This window comes from Mycteria americana, chromosome 2 (genome assembly GCF_035582795.1).
Source record: "Mycteria americana isolate JAX WOST 10 ecotype Jacksonville Zoo and Gardens chromosome 2, USCA_MyAme_1.0, whole genome shotgun sequence".
Taxonomy (NCBI): domain Eukaryota; kingdom Metazoa; phylum Chordata; class Aves; order Ciconiiformes; family Ciconiidae; genus Mycteria; species Mycteria americana.
This window is the reverse complement of record NC_134366.1, coordinates 7,969,662-7,985,575: the sequence shown is the minus strand read 5'-3', so window position 1 is coordinate 7,985,575 and position 15,914 is coordinate 7,969,662. Positions and strand designations below refer to the sequence as shown.

Here is a 15,914-nt window from a genome sequence, read left to right as displayed (position 1 = left end):
ACTGCCAGCCCACTATCCTCCACCTGCCCAACCGGTCACCACACTGGGCCTTCCTTGTCGTCATCCCGAGGAATGTCTTCATCAGTCTGGGACAGAAAGATGGACATATGTAACAGTATAATCTCTTTGTCTAGCTCCTGAACTTCACCTAAACAGGAAGGTTTGGGTTTTTTTCCTCCATCTCTCTTTTATTTTGTGTTTCAAGAGAGAGAGCAGGCTGTAATCAGTCATGTGGCTTTTCTTTTGCATCATGACTGTCAGCACCTGAAGGAAAACCTTAAATTGCCAAGCACTGCTGTAAATTGGACAGGTTGCTGCATGGCTGGTTGGGCATTGTACCGTGCCTGTGTTTCTCCAGCTAAAAGCAAAAGGAATAAAGAACTGTGTTGAAATGAAAGCTTTACATTTTTGGCCGCTTTAAATTCTCTTTCCTCACTTCGGTACTCATAATAAAACATTTTTAAAGATAGCTTTTACCGCTTTGACACTAATCAGGCCAATGTTTCTGTACCTTGAAACTCTGAAACTTGCTTAATTATTAAATGTCATACCGTGCCAGGGTCATATTTCACCCTTGCACTCTCAGCACCTATTTATTATATAAATATTATCACAGCAAGCCCACTGTGGTGGAACAGGTCTTTCATCAGTGTTTCTGCTTTCATCAGTGTTACCCAGATAGCATATGAAGAAAAATCCATAAGCAGCAAAGCAAACAAGGACAATGGTGTGACTTGGTGTTATAGCACTGTGACAACCAGTTCACCTCTCCCAACTCCAGTCTTCATCTTCTCATGGGTTATGGAGCTGGTTGCAGAAGGGCGTGTTGCCTGAGGAACGTTAATGAGTCAGGACACTTTTTGCTTTTGAATCTGTGATTGACTTTATGGGCAATCTTTGTACTGCCTTCTCACTATAAACAAAATGGAAAGTGCTGGTGTATTTTGCAAGAATGCCAAGATGTAGCTAAAGTGTTTGGTGAACAGTTTGGGTTAGATTTTAGCCTGGTTGGAGCATTTTGCAATGTAAACACAGAATAAAAAGACCTGATCAGAAAATCTACTTGACGTGTTTGTGAGTTAAACTTTGTACTTTTTCTGGAGCTCTCTTTCCCAAAAGTCATCCCTGGGTTTTGCTGAAGGAAAGGTGCAGTTTCTGCCAAAATAATGCCATGTTTCTGGCGCCAAAGAATAGGGGATTGTGCGGACAAGAGGACTTGAGAGAAAAAAAGATTGGCACCTACAGGACCTTGCCCATTCACTGTGGGAGCAGAGGACTGGCTAAAACCCACTGTCCACCAATCTCAGTTAAAGTTCTGAGTGCACTGGGAAAATGGAGTTGATGTGGTTGAAGGAACAAACAAGAATAGATATCGGTATCTATGTGTTTGTTCATGTGCTTCAGGGGTTATTTTCTATGTTAATTATGTAATTTGTCGAAAACTATAGACTTTGCATAGAATCCTGTTTGTGGAAAGTTGTTCTCTAACGTGAATAATTTGAATACATAAGCACTGAATGAAAGGGGGAAAAATGATTACAAATTTTGCGATTGTAAGACTACATTGAAGGCTATAGCATGTGAGAGAGCTCGTAGAGCCACTTAAGACCAGGACTATTCAAATATATATTTTTCTTTCCATTTGTGATGTGTGATGAAGGTAGCTAGGTCTAATGTTACGAAAACTATATTTAATTCCTGCTGTGCATCATCAGACATCTCAATTATATTGTCTGTTGTGGGAGAAAACAATTGAAACTAGAATGGATTCAGCCTTTATGAAATCAAAGCCAAGATCTTAAGCCCCATCTCTGTGACACACCTTCTGATCACTCAGTCCAGCCTCTTGCACTAAGGCAGGATAGGTGTAGCTAGACTGGATTGAGGTCATGGATGGCCGATAGGTCACACAGAGCCAATAGGACCGATGAAAAGAGTGTCCTGCTTGAGCAGCACATGGTGCTCCCACAACCAACTGTCGTCCTGGTCCTGCACACAAACAGATGTACAGGTTGAAGAGCTGCCTCTGCTGAATCCGGATGGGAGGAGGGAATGATGCTACAGCCCTCCTCATCCAAGACCACCCTTTCCATGAAAGTGGAGTGTGTGGGACATTACAAAACTCAGATCCAGCTCCAAAGCTAACAAAATCAGGCCACCTCTAGCTAAGCTGGTTTTGATAGAGGTTCTTACTAGTCGGGTATGCCACCTTCCAAAGCAGCAGGTTCTGCAGCATCCCTTGGTAGTCTCTTAAATTTTGTTGTCATCTTGACAGGAAATTATCCCTAGTGTCCAACTTAAATCTTATTTCCTGCAAATTAAGTTGATTTATTTTTGTTCTTGGCTTAGTGACCATGGAGACTATTTGACCATTGACACGTTATTTCTTGTCGTCTCTTTCCTAGTCTTGAAACCCCAGTTCTGTCAACATATAGGCCATATTTGATAATCCTCCTCTTGTTCTCTGGACTGTTCCATTTTGGGGCACTGTGTTTTGAAGAAGCTCTGGACAAACAAAATACAGAAGGGGATTCACAAAAGTCTTATGAAGTGAAAAAATTGCCTCTAATGCTGTCTGACAGCTCTCCTAGTGTACCCATTGTGACATTTGTCCTTTTTTGCAGCAGTTTTGTGTCACTGACTCATCCTCAAGTAGTTATCCCTTTTAGCAGCCCGGCTAATAGCCAGCCGTTCCCTGCTTCATATTTAGGCATTTCCTTCCTCCTTTCTCTAGCACTTTGTGTTTTATAGTGTTTCATTTCACCAATAAGGATCATTTCTCAGTTCGCAAGATCATACTGGTTACTCTTGCTGTCCCTAAGAAAGCTCAGAAACCTCATGCAGTCTAAATGAAATTATTTCATAATTACTATGAAGTATCTTCTCTAGCCTGTTATCCAGCTAATAAATAAAAGCACTGCCTACAACCCGGCCAACAGTAATGCTATGGAGGAGTCTTCCAACCTTAGTGGCAAGCCATCGCTAGTGACTAGTTCCCCTTTTGAGGGCTTTTTGAGAGGGAGCACTCTCACGGTGATTTGTATCTATACCTTCTATCTCTAATTTGGTTATGAGAATGTCCTGTGTGGCAATGTAAGAAGCTTTACAGAATTCAAGGCATATCATATCTGCTGTTTCTTCTTGACTCAGAGGCTGTTTACTGCTTCAAATTAAATTAGATTAGTTTGTGATTTATTCTTAACCTACCCATGTAAGATATTTATCTTATTCTCATCTGGGTAGCTGCAGTAATTCATTAATCTCCCAAAAGAATCTTAAATTATAAATAGGGTTTTGCCTCCTGCTCTGTAATTCTCTCATTTGGATGATGAAAAGTACCAGCCAGAGAGAAAAAAACTCCAATGCAGTCATATTTATTTTATATATATTTTTTTTTTTAATACATATTTTTGGATGCTTTTGTTTACTGCCTGTATACAAATTGAGAAAAAAAGAGTTAAAGATTTCCTCTGCAGACCTTGGTGGTCACATAGGTGACAGTATGGCTATTATTTGAGTGGTTAGAAAGTGCTTCTCGTGCTGGTGGAGAGCAGAGCGTTATTTCCTTTGGCAACAGGAATGTTTGAGAAGCTTCTATACACAATTCTTTTTTCTCTGTGCTTAAAAATGACTGAGCTTTGTATTGTTGCCAGTCTAAGACTGTTCTATCCTGTAACACATTGTACATCTCTGGAAATATTCCCTAATTTATGTCCGCTCTGACATCTTACAGCATCTGTATGTAAACCGTGTTTTCTTAACTAGCTTTATTTTTTAATTCTTGTGTAATACGCATATGCCATTTATAAGCTTTCACTGGGTCCAGGTAAACAGAGTAAGGGTCTCAAAAAGACAGCCTTGGCTGTTGATTTGTGACCTGGAGGGTCTGGGATGTGGGAACAAACCTGGAGAGGGGCTCTGGTGGGCGGCGGGGAGGAGAGTAGCCTTCTGCTAAGCAGGTAGGCAAAGTGGGTTTTGTGGAGGCAAAATGCCACTGTGTAGTCCTTTCCTCGGTTGATTCTAGCTATTTTTGGTAAAAAACCAAACACGACGCTTGGCTGTTAGTTTGAACACTAGTTGAACTGCATGTATTTGTGTGTGAGAGATGAACTGGTGAGCTATCCTGCCTCTGAAAGCGGAGTCCTGCTGCTCCAGAAGAAAGTTGCCCTTTCCCAAAATCTCCTGGTGCATTTTTGCCATGTTGAACAAAGAAATAAGGAGCATGTGTACATCTTCATCCCTCTGGGCAGTTCTCAGCCTTCACTGAATTACGAGCTTTGCTTATAGTGTTGTTTGAAGTCCTTAATTCTGTATCAGTCCCTAATCCTCACATTTCCAATTATCCAGGTGTGACCATTTTTACTCATAGAGGCAGCCCTGTTAGCAACACCAAACACAGAATATTTGCATTTCTCTAAGAAAAACTTGCTGCAGAAAGAAGAATGCAAGTACAAATAAACGTCTTTGGGAAAGCAGCATCAGCGTAGGCAGTAAAGAAGTTGAAGTGGAACAATGAAGTAAACCCGACGTTGATTGGATTGAAGGCTCTAATCACTTTCCCTTGCACATGAGTCTCATATTTGTTGTTAACTTTAATGAGACTTACGTGCCAAGCCTGCAAGGAGAATCGGTCCTTAATTCATCTTGCTGCCGAACTGTTTCATTAGAAAGTATTCCCATGTCTTTCTGTTGAAATTTCAGTTGACAGTACTGACACAGGAGCAGACCTTGCAATGAGGAATTCACCTCAGATCTGGTAGCTGCGGTGGGAAATGGTGCCCGGGTAGATCTGAGACATGTGCCGACTAGTGCGTGACTAAAGATCAAAAGCTTGTTAGCTCCTGCTCGCTCCCGCAGTGACTCTGGGTAAATTACTTTCTCTGTTTTTCTTTCCTTAATTTCTAAAAAGGAGGATAATTTGTCCTTATCTCCTTGATAGAGCTGTTGTGAAGATGAATTAGAACATGTTTGTAGAACTCTCTAGGCATGAGAAATTTTATTTGTGTGTTATTGTGAACTCCACTCCTTATTAACCCGATCAGCATTTCTCTGAACTTTGATGTTAAACTTTGGCCTACAAATACCTTATGTGATCCCATAAAAATTAATACCAGGTGAGCAGCTTCACCAAATATTTGCAGTGGCTTAATGAGTATATTTGTAGTAATGATTTTATAAACCCAGAATAATTGAAGAACAACCCACAAATCAGTCGCAGCCTGGGAAACCCTAATTTGTGATCACTTTCTGCTTTCATCTTCATAACATTTTTAATTTGTTGCACTTCTTTTTCATGCTAATTTGCCCTGTGTGTTGCAAAAGCTACTTCAGCCTGTTGGCAGCTCAGGAGTGGGAGCAGACCTGTCGCTCCTTGGCAGCAGGTGAATGCCTTGTCCCTTGAAGAGCCGTCCAGATTCACGTTTCCCCGGCAGCCGGCAGCTCAGCCAGGCCTCTTTGCTGCAGAGCTTTTCTGGGGGAAATTCCCAACTTATTTTCAAACTCCTGAATAGCGCTTTGGCTTCAGAGTTTCTTTCTGCTCTCAGCACCCTGGGGGTTTGCCTGCTGGGCTGCCTTGCCTCCAGAATTTAGACCTTTAAGGCTTGAAGGTGGCATTATTTAGGAACTGCTCAAAAAACGTAACCATGTGGGACAGGCAACAAAGAGAACCAAATTACCATTTTAAGGTGTTGAGGTACTTGAGGAAGGTAGGATGTTTTTCCTGGAGTCATTCTTAGTTGCTATGATTGATGTAAATATTTCTTTAGTTTTATGTAATATGCTGGTATTTGTGGTCAAAACTATAGGGAAACATGACCTGTGGGGATTGCTATTGTTGGCAATGTAATGTAGGTTCTTGACTGCTATTAGTATTAATATATGATATTTGTCAACAAACGGTACTTGAGAGTCATCAGCCATTGGGAGGTCTGCTGTGGGTTGTTTTGGGCTGGTTTGGCTCTTTTGCTAGCAAAGCTTAAGAGCCTCATCATTTGGGATAACATTAAATAGTGTTCTCTAAACTAACCCTGGACTTTTTCAACTGAAACTACAATTATTGTGAGTTTAGTTGGTGATAGCTCTTTGGCAAAAAAATGTATTTTATTTTTCACTAGTTACAATGCTCTGAGAATGCTCTAAGCGAAACATATTGTATTATATATGGACTGTCAATCATGTCTTCCTTTTCCTGTACTCTTGCTACTTTCCTACTTAGAAAAATAAAGTAAATTATAGATTGTCCTTTCCTTTTGTAGATCTTAAAAGAAATGTCTTCAGTCAATAGTTAGTTCAAATCTCAGTTGCTCAACTTCTGGCCAGTAATGATGCCTATAAAACATTATGTGAGTGCCTGAAGTCTTTCTCTCAGCTTGAATTGTTTTTATGGATATGGATGATAAGATTGGAGTCTTGCCTTGTTTTTCTCATGTACAACTTTACTGAGGTGTTTGGCTTAACCATCAAGAGGCAGGGAAATTCTGAGAGCGTTTCTGTAATAGCTACTGGCACGTACGTATTGGAGCAAATTATAAATGTGGTCACTTCTGAATGGTTTTGCTCTGTAGGTTTCCATCAGAGTAAATGGTGGATGGGGATATGTCTTTGTGAGGACCAATTCAGCTGGTTGGGTTAGTTTTTCATCAGGATACAGAAGGAACGCCTAGACTCACTGGGAGATATCCTAGAACTGCTCTAGCACTCCCTGGAGTCCCTGAGAAGATTCCGAAGGCAGGAGCACCTGGATGCCACTGGGAAGCCTGACACACGGCTTGCATGGGAGCCGCGTAGGGTTTTGTTGTGCTGTTGGCAGGTGCTAACAGGGGGTGAGTCCAGCTTAAGTAGCTGATGACTCCCTGAGCTTTTTTTGGTCCAGTTGGATCTGCAGACTTCCAGTATCCTTTCAGCTTTTCTGTAGGTCGGTCTAAGAGATGGACCGGGGACATGTGCTTGTTTGGGCATGCATCTGTGTGGGCTCCCACTGGTATGTTGGGCCAGGTTGCAATTATCTTCAAAGCTCTTCTTTTGATAGACCTGTGTCTGGGGAGCAGCAGCACACTTCGGTTGATCGTGTTCTCCCCTCACAGCCCTCTAGAAGTAGCTGTGTGAGCTGGAGGTTTTAGCAGAGGTGGTGATGAGAAAGACTGAGATTAAGCAGGATAATTCTAACTTTCAGCCCCTGAAGGACAAAACACAAAATTTACTTCATAGGTCTGCCCTACACTGGAACAACACTGAGACTGAGAAAAGATGTAATCGTGTTGGAATATGTGCATTTTAGGGTGTGTTTGGGATAAATTGTATCCTATATGTGAAATTAGAGTGTGGGCCTAAGAGATGGGGAACTGATACCTAATGAGGATGAAAGTTAAAGACTTTGTATTTTATGTGTGTGAGTTGGCAGAACAAAATGATGAAAGGACAGAAATAAGAAGGAGCAAAAGAAGCGATAATGAGAAACGCAGGCAAATGTGTTACTGCCAAAATTAGCCAGCTGAATTGATAGCAGTATATCAATAGATTAGCTAAATAAAATGAAGTACTCCCTAAGTTATATGATTTAGTAAACCACAGTGCATCACGACCAGATGAAGCCAGTGTACGTACCCACTGGTGGTTAAGGGAAGCGTGGCATCACTGGTATAATAACTTTCTTTCATATCTGAAAAAAAATCCTGTATGACGCTGCTTGGAGACATCTGCTTTTCCACTGTGGGAAAAAAATATTTGCTTGCTTATGGAGTAACCTAGAAGGGAAGACTTGTTCCCAAAGTAACAATACAATGTCTTAAATAATTGAGAAATACTAATAAATAAATAGTAATAATAAAAAAGTTCTGTAATACACCTTTTAAAAGTTTGTAAGAACCATGAGAGATTTATAAGGCAATTAAAATATGGGAGGTGGAGAACAAAAAAAAGACAGAGAGAAAAGAAATCAGAGAAAATTGATTCCTAATTTGGTGCTGGGGACCCGTGCTTCTCTCTGTTGTTGGCTGTTTTTCTATCTCATCTTGTTCCTTCAGTGAAAGCAACAAACCAGAAAGTTTTGGTCAGAAGAAATAGCAACAGAATATCAAAATCAGTTGAAATATATTAGGTGTTGTTGGGACAGTTTTGGGATGATGCACTGGCATTATCTTAGGGATACTGTGCGGGTTTTTTCCAAGGGCATCTGTGCATTCCCACTTAGGGGATCTGGTCTGGAGCTGTGCACTTCTTATGGAAATGTTGTACAGTTACAAAATCGGGCCTAAAAAGCTGAGGTTGCTGAGATGGCTTTGATTTAACTTTTCTGTATGTATGATACATATAGCAGAAACCTATAACTCTGTTATTTGTGAAATGACAGACCTGCTTGTTTCTGACTCTTCTCTTGTTTTCCATCCCCTATATCTTGCCTCAAATTTTCTCTGCTTCCTGTCCATCCCTATGGACATTCTCCTAGCTGCAGAGCCATTTGTCTATATCTCTGTATTCTCCTGTTCTCTTGCTTCTATTCATGTGCGCTCTTTTTTTGTCTCTCCACGCTGTTCTGTTATTTGCTGATCCGTCCCTTTCCCTTGCCCTTACTCTTTGACTCTTATGATATCTCTGTGCCTCTTTTTCAGTCCTATGCTTTCCAGTCAGGCTTCATCTTCCTTCTCTTTGTCTGAGACCAGCAAGGGAAGCATAGAGAAAAGATCTTTTTGACCTCAATTTCTGAGATGCAAAGAGCAATTTAGAGGTAAGTCCTAGCTGAGTTCTATATCCCCAGGTTGGGATATGCAGAGTAAACCAAATGTTATGATCTTTTTCTCTTGCAGTTGTCTAATGAGTATGTGGGAGCAATGGTTCTTTCTCATTGAAGATTTTTAGCTTCTCCTTTTCTGAAATGCACGATTTGTTCTAGCTTTGGGTAGATCACCAACATTAAACATCTCAAGTATTTTCCATGGTTAAGGCATGGAAAAAGGTGGCAAAAATACAATTGGATGCAGTCTGGCAGAACACTTCATCTGCTGCCTTTCTTAAGGGCTTCTTCAGCCTAGACGTGTGGTGTGTTAGATCACCTGAGTGTGGAGAAGGTAATTTTGGTCCTCATTGTGTGAACATAATATGTCTGATCATGTGAAGAAGCACACAGATACGTGCTGCTTAGTGTGATGGGGCTGCCTATATGTTGGTCACCTGACAGGAGAGGGATTGGGACAGACTGCCCTTTAGTGGCTCTGTGAAGGTTCATATAGCCCACCCCTGCTGAAAAAGATAGTGTCCCCTTGCAGGAGGAAAATTTAAGCTTCTGTTCCCTTTCACAATTAGTCTCATAGGCTGTTAGGTTCCCCCCCCCCCCCCCAAAGATAACTGGTAAGCGATAAATAACCTGCATCTTTTTTCTTTCTTTTTTTTTTTTTTTAAGCTGGCTGACAGTTTATTTCCTTCCTCTTTCTCTTTGAAGATCTGAACTCTTCTTTTGTAGTTGTTTGTTGAACTGTTGGCCCAAGGTCTAGTAAAGTTCTCAAACCTTTGCAGCTCTGTGGTTACAGAACGTATTATAAGGTCTCAGGAACTGCAAACTCATGCCAGAAAGTAAACAGCTAGAACAGCAGTACAGAGAGCAGGGATTTCTTTATTCTCTTGCACACAGATTAGTGACTGCAAAATATCTGCATCAGGTTTAGGGCCTGAATTACTTGATCTTATGTTTGAGATTTCAAACAAAAATTGTTCATGGTTAACATGGTGCAAAACATGTCTGTGTTTCCAGTTGTTCTCTTCACTAACAGTGCTTCGAGCTTCCTCTTTGGTCTTCACAGGTTACATAAAGAGTTTTCAGTGAGTTTGAATTCCTCAAGCACAGAGAAACAGGAGGCAGAGAAATCAAGCTACGCTGGCCTTGCTCTCAGTGGCAATCTTGCCTTGCTATTGGCTTTCAGAAACCTTTTGTTTGACCATATTTGTCTTTAGCGGTTGGGAAAACTAGCTCTGGGGTTGCTTTAGTTGGCAAAAGTACCTATCAGTAGAGAACATGCTGTGCATTATGTATGCATGGTGCTGTTTTATTGACTATTACAAATCAAAGAGGGTTTGTATGAATTTCATTAGATGCTTCTGACTATCCCAGTCCAAACTAATATATAAGGACCTTATAGAAACATACTCAAGAAGTGTTGAAAGAATATTGGTAAGGTTACAAAGTCAGCTCCTCAAAACTTAGGAAATGTTTGGATACAAGTAGCTTGTCCAACTTAAATTCCATTCTTTTCTACGGATGCATTAAGATGCCCATGTATAAGCCTGTAATATACCATTGGAGTTGTGCTAAGGTGCCCTGCCAGGCCTTCAGCTTCCTTGATGGCACATATACTGACTTTGGGCTACCAGCTTCTGTCCTCTCTTTGGAGACGATACGTCAGTCACAAAGAAGAGTAACATTTTTCCTGCAAAAGGATGCCAGGCAAATTGGTGAAGTGTTCTCCTGTAGAGCGCAGGTGACTTATAGATGCTGTGGCAGATGTCAGCCCTGTGTCTTGTCCTCGGATGTCTCAGATGGCAATAGGGATCTCTGTTTAGGCAACTGAATGCCACCCTTAATATCCATTTCTATCCTATGAGTTTAAACACTAGGTCATATGTAGACACCTATGGTGAGACACCTGAGTTCAGGTGTCTTAATCTTAGTTGACTTCTACCCATACTGTCAGATGACCCAATCCTATGTCTTTACTTTCTTCAGCAAGAATTGATTCTGTTTAATTTTTTGGAGGTGGGCAATAGTGAACAGATTCTTCTGCCCATTCCCAACAAAGCTGTCTCACTCCCATCCTGTGCCTTCAGCCTGTCCCCAGCTCTGCACTGTCTCTACCTCATGATTGCTTCTTAATCACAGTTTCCATTATGTGGATGTCTGAACTCAATTTCAATCCCTTTCCCCAGCAAGTGTTAGATTCTGTCTTCTACCTCTCAGTCCCTTGCTTCTTTTGAGATATTTCCAGACACTGTAGCTGCTTACTGGCTAGTCTGGCCAAATTCTCTCCCATACTCCTCCTCCTCTTTCTTCTTTTGAGGATGTCAGTTGTTCAGTCCCACTGCTGCCAGTGCTTGTCCAGTGTAAGTGTCAAAGTCCCTGTATAAAGTAGCTGAATTTAGGTGCATTTTTGTAAGGAGAACAGAAATGTTTGCCTAATGCCATCTGCCCTGCCAAATCAAAACTCTTTGACCCAAACCAAGGAGGAGCTAGAAAGCTCTCTCTAAAATGCACCAGAAAATTGTTTCTTATACAGAAATGACATATTTTCTGCAACACTTTTTAGAAATGGCTTAAATATTTTGGCTGAAGTTTTCCCTGCCAGGGCCTGTTTGGGGCAGACGTGGCTTTGGAAAATTTCTGCCCTTTCTCATTACACTTTGGCAAGGCTTAAAGGCAACTCAAAACAGGTTGTTAAAATTGGAATTGCCAAAGAGTAGATTCAGATGCAAACCCAGTTTTGAGCATGTGGCTGTAGCTGAAGCCATATATCAAGTTTGTGAGTTTGCAACTAGTTTTGTAAGGTATTGGAGCTGCTGACTTTGAGTAGCTGACACAGGAGCTGCTGCTTAGTGATTTTTATAAACTGAAGAAATTTAGTAGCGGGGTAAGATTGCTATGGACTGCTCTGTATTGTCCTGTTACCTCATTTCCTCAGTGAAAAAAAGAGATGAATTTGGCCTGAGAGCTTAGTTTAAGCAGCTGAATGTTTGCGGTTACATCTGGAGGAACAAGCTGATCTGGTGGTTGCTTAGAACAACAAATTGAGTTTCTTAAAAAGATCTGTCTGCAATGGCACTTATTGCCAGTGAGCGCATATTGCTGTGGGTGTGTATATGTGTGTGAGAGATGGAAACTTGAAGATACATTCCTGAAGCGCTGTGCTTGCTTTTTGTTCAGTGTGAATGACTCCAGTTCTTTTTAAGAGGTGCTCCTCTGTCAGCATTGGTACTGGCCGTCTCCAAAGGTTTCATGCTAGAAGGATCTACAGAACTTTTATTACACCCTATACACAGAGACACACAACAGTCCACAGCACATTTCACAGTTTCCAATAGCAAGTCTTAGACCTGTCATGAAAACCAAAAGCCACCACCATAATGTGCTGCAGGAAAGGGGCTGGAGTAATCAAGAGTGCTACCAGCTTTTTACTTTGAAATTTACTTTCCCAGCAGGAAGAATTTGTTAGATAAATTTCCCAGGTGGCCCTGGAAAAGGGACCACACATAAAAAGATGAAAAACAACCAAACAAAGCACTTTCACATTGGGGCAGGAAGGAAGGAAGAAGAGGAAATCCCTCCTGTCCCAAACCCCTCCATTTGTTTTAACCTTTGAGTGTGTGAATCACCTCTTCTTCTCCCAGTGATCCAATATTCAGTCCATGCAGGAACATAAAATTTGTCCTTTCAGTACATGAACCTCAAACTCTAGCGCTAAGTTAGATAAACCTATTTATTTTTGTAAAATTGAGGTGAGAAATGGATCCAGGAAGAAGGTTGGCCATGTAATGAATTAATGGATGTTACTGGCGTTCAGTTTTCCCTGGATGGCTCTGAATCACTTGTCTTCCAAGCCATGGCTTGCCAGACCACAACTAAAGTTATCACAGATAGATAAGTAAAGGCTAGGAGATTTGGGGGATACTGGCTGGGCTGGCTTTCAGCCGGGATGTAGTCTAGAGTCTGACACGATACCTGAATCATCATTTACTGGACTAGATGTTGGACTTGGCCCTGGGGAAGGAAATTCCACCTTGGAAATGCACTGCTAATATCTCTGTGGTGGTAGGAAAAAATAACAGACCTTGACGTTCCTGTAGACAGCCATATAGCACTGTACTGCACTCCTGTCAATGTTAGAAGTTGCCCTGGATCACTTTTTGGACAGGATGCCTGTTAGGAACAAGTTTGTACAGAAGAAAGGGGAATAGGTTTTTTTTCTTGCCTAAAAATTAGCACAGTATTAAGCTCTATATTACATTTAAATATAGTCCCAGTCAGTGGTCACTTCCTTCCATGACCTTGAAATCTATCATTTGAAATGGTGTTTTCCAGGCAGTTACAAGAGTTTGGTTTTCTTCTCCCAGTTCCTTTCTGCTTCCCTTCCTCCTGCCCTGGAGAAAGTAAACCAAAATAACTCTGTATCTACTGATGCTTGAGATGTTGTCACTGTATTACACAAAAATCTGACTTCACAGTCTAGCTTCCAAAAGCAATGAAAGATTACATTGTAAAGTTCAAGCTAGAGATATTTCTCTTATTCCGTTCCCAGAAATAGTGTCTGCTGATAAAGTTGCAGTGGAAATCTGTTCTGAGGGTCCTACGAGAGGTAATCAAGCTCTAACACCAAGGAGTGAATTCTGTAGAGAAAAACCTTGAGTAAAAAAGCTTTAGCTGAGGTGGAAGACAGTTTATTACGATGTCTGTGTGCTGTCAGACTTTCAGCAGGAGGTCCCCGAGGACCTCCTGCAACTTGTTAAACATGGGTATTTCAGGAGCATTAGAGTGGAAGGCTGAGGGACTGGGAAATTTGTTTTCAAAAGCTGCTTTGCAATCAAGAAGAGAGGCAGTGGTCCTGGAGAAACAAATATCTCAAGCTGTACATGGATGGAAATGTTTATTCTGTTTCAGGAGATTATAACTGGTATATTATGCCACATTCATAATGTTTTCACTTCAAGCGCTAGGAGAGGGCAATCCAGGAGTATTTTGTAGCTGTGATTCCTCCTTTTTTTTTTTTTTTTCCTTCCAAAATAGCTGACACCTTGTGCATTCTTGAAAAAAGTGCATTATTGAAAATAACACAAACATATAGTAATTAACATTCTTAAATAAATAAAATTCTCTCTTCAGAATATGTTAGTGAACTGTAGGGGAGAATTATCTTTGGCAGCAGCACTGCAGAGGTATCCAACAGCAAGGGTGAGGTTGAAAGACTTTCTGGAATGATTTGCATAGTCCTCAACCACTAGCCGCTTGTTGATCAAGATCCAACGGTGCTGTTTGTCACACTTACTCCTGGTGTCCTGGCCAAATGCTTCCTTAGGTTTTTTGATGCTGCCTATTTAATGCCATATTCTTATCTTGATATCATAATCACACTAAACAATACTTGTTACTTACTGTATAACATCCTGTAAAAAGGCGGTGTGTCTGAGTAGCATATAGTCTAAAGAAGCAGTAAAGAACAACCAGGAGGAGAGAAATGAGAGAGCTGAGGAAAAAGATCCCATATACAGAAAAGCTGTGAGAACAACCATTAATGATTTTTCCTTTTTCATGATAAATACAAATGCAGAAGAGTTGTGGTCATGCTGCCTTGTTCTAAACTGATACTCCTGCATTTTGCAAAAGTGGTTGCACAGCCTGGTGTGGTGTGCTGGTTTCAGCTGGGATAGAGTTAATTTTCTTCCTAGTAGCTGCTATAGTGCTGTGTTTTGGATTTAGGATGAGAATAATGTTGATATCACACTGATGGTTTAGTTGTTGCTAAGTAATGTTCACACTGGTCAAGGACTTTGCAGCTCCCCATGCTCTGCCAGGTGCACAAGAAGCTGGGAGGGGGCACAGCCAGGACAGCTGACCCCAACTGCCCAAAGGGCTATTCCATACCATATGGCATCATGCTCAGTGTATAAAGCTGGGGAAGAAGAAGGAAGGGGGGGACGTTCGGAGTGATGGCGTTTGTCTTCCCAAGTAACCGTTACACGTGATGGAGCCCTGCTTTCCTGGAGATGGCTGAACACCTGCCTGCCCATGGGAAGCAGTGAATGAATTCCTTGCTCTGCTTTGCTTGCTTTCATGGCTTTTGCTTTCCCTATTATACTGTCCTTATCTCAACCCATGAGTTTTCTCAATTTTACTCTTCTAATTCTCTCCCCCATCCCCTCAGGAGCGGGAGTGAGCGAGTGGCTGGGTGGTGCTTAGTTGCCAGCTGGGGTTAAACCATGACATGTGGAAAAGTGATTTTTGCTGATAAATTAGTGGAAGCAAATAAGACCTGCCAGACTGAAGCACACTTTTTCCCGTGGTCATGCAGGGAGTCAGCTTAGAGATTGGGACTGGAACCCACATCCACCACCAGCTGCCTGCTGTGGTTGGAAAATCTGTATAGACTCATAAATACTAGAAAAGGAAGGAAAAGACATTTTATCAAACACATAAGAATGTGCTTTAAATTACTGAATGTTGCCCAAGAAACAAGATTTCAGTCTCCAACCTTCAAAACAGATGATCCTGCTGTTTATGGGACTTGTTCCTGTTCAGAAGCTAATCTAGTGCTGACAGCTGGAGGGAAGTGGTTGGACACTTGCAGAGTGATTTCTGTCAGCTCGGCAAGCTTTTAGACATATGTTATCCAACACAGCACTGTAACATAGTGATTAAAACAGATGCAATATAACAAAGTTGTATTTTGAGGTATGGAAATGGTCTTGCCAGGAGATTTTCAAGATGCGATTGGACAGAGTGCTAGATAATCTCATCTAGGCTCCCCTTCCCACGAAAGGTTGGACCAGATGACCTTTTGAGGTCCCTTCCAACTTTGGCTATTCTATGACTTGGGGAATGTTGGATCAAATTGGTTAATCTTTTAAATTGATATGACATAATTTAGTATTCTGATTGCAGCCTTCAGTATTTTTGCAGCATAATTATAGGGGTTGTTTTTGTTAGAAGTGATGATAGATATGAAAGTGGGACATCTCTGCTAACTTCTAGTTTTCTTCAGGGCTGGTTCTTCAGCTGTACTTCTTGATTTCACTACAGTGAAGTGCAGCTGGAAATTAATCTCAGATGTCTACAACCTAACAATGTCAATGAAAATGTTCTTGGTGGGATTTTAATATCGACACACCTTGTAATCACAAATGCTATCCTGGGAGAATTAAAAGTGCCAGGAATCTTCAATCAA

General features: G+C 41.2%; 1 protein-coding gene across 1 annotated transcript in view; it reads left to right on the top strand.

Annotated features, from left to right (window-relative positions):
* The window catches only part of PRKAG2 (protein kinase AMP-activated non-catalytic subunit gamma 2), a 229,291-nt gene that overhangs the window by 30,989 nt on the left and 182,388 nt on the right, over positions 1-15,914 (top strand). The gene's annotated exons all lie outside the window — the stretch shown is intronic.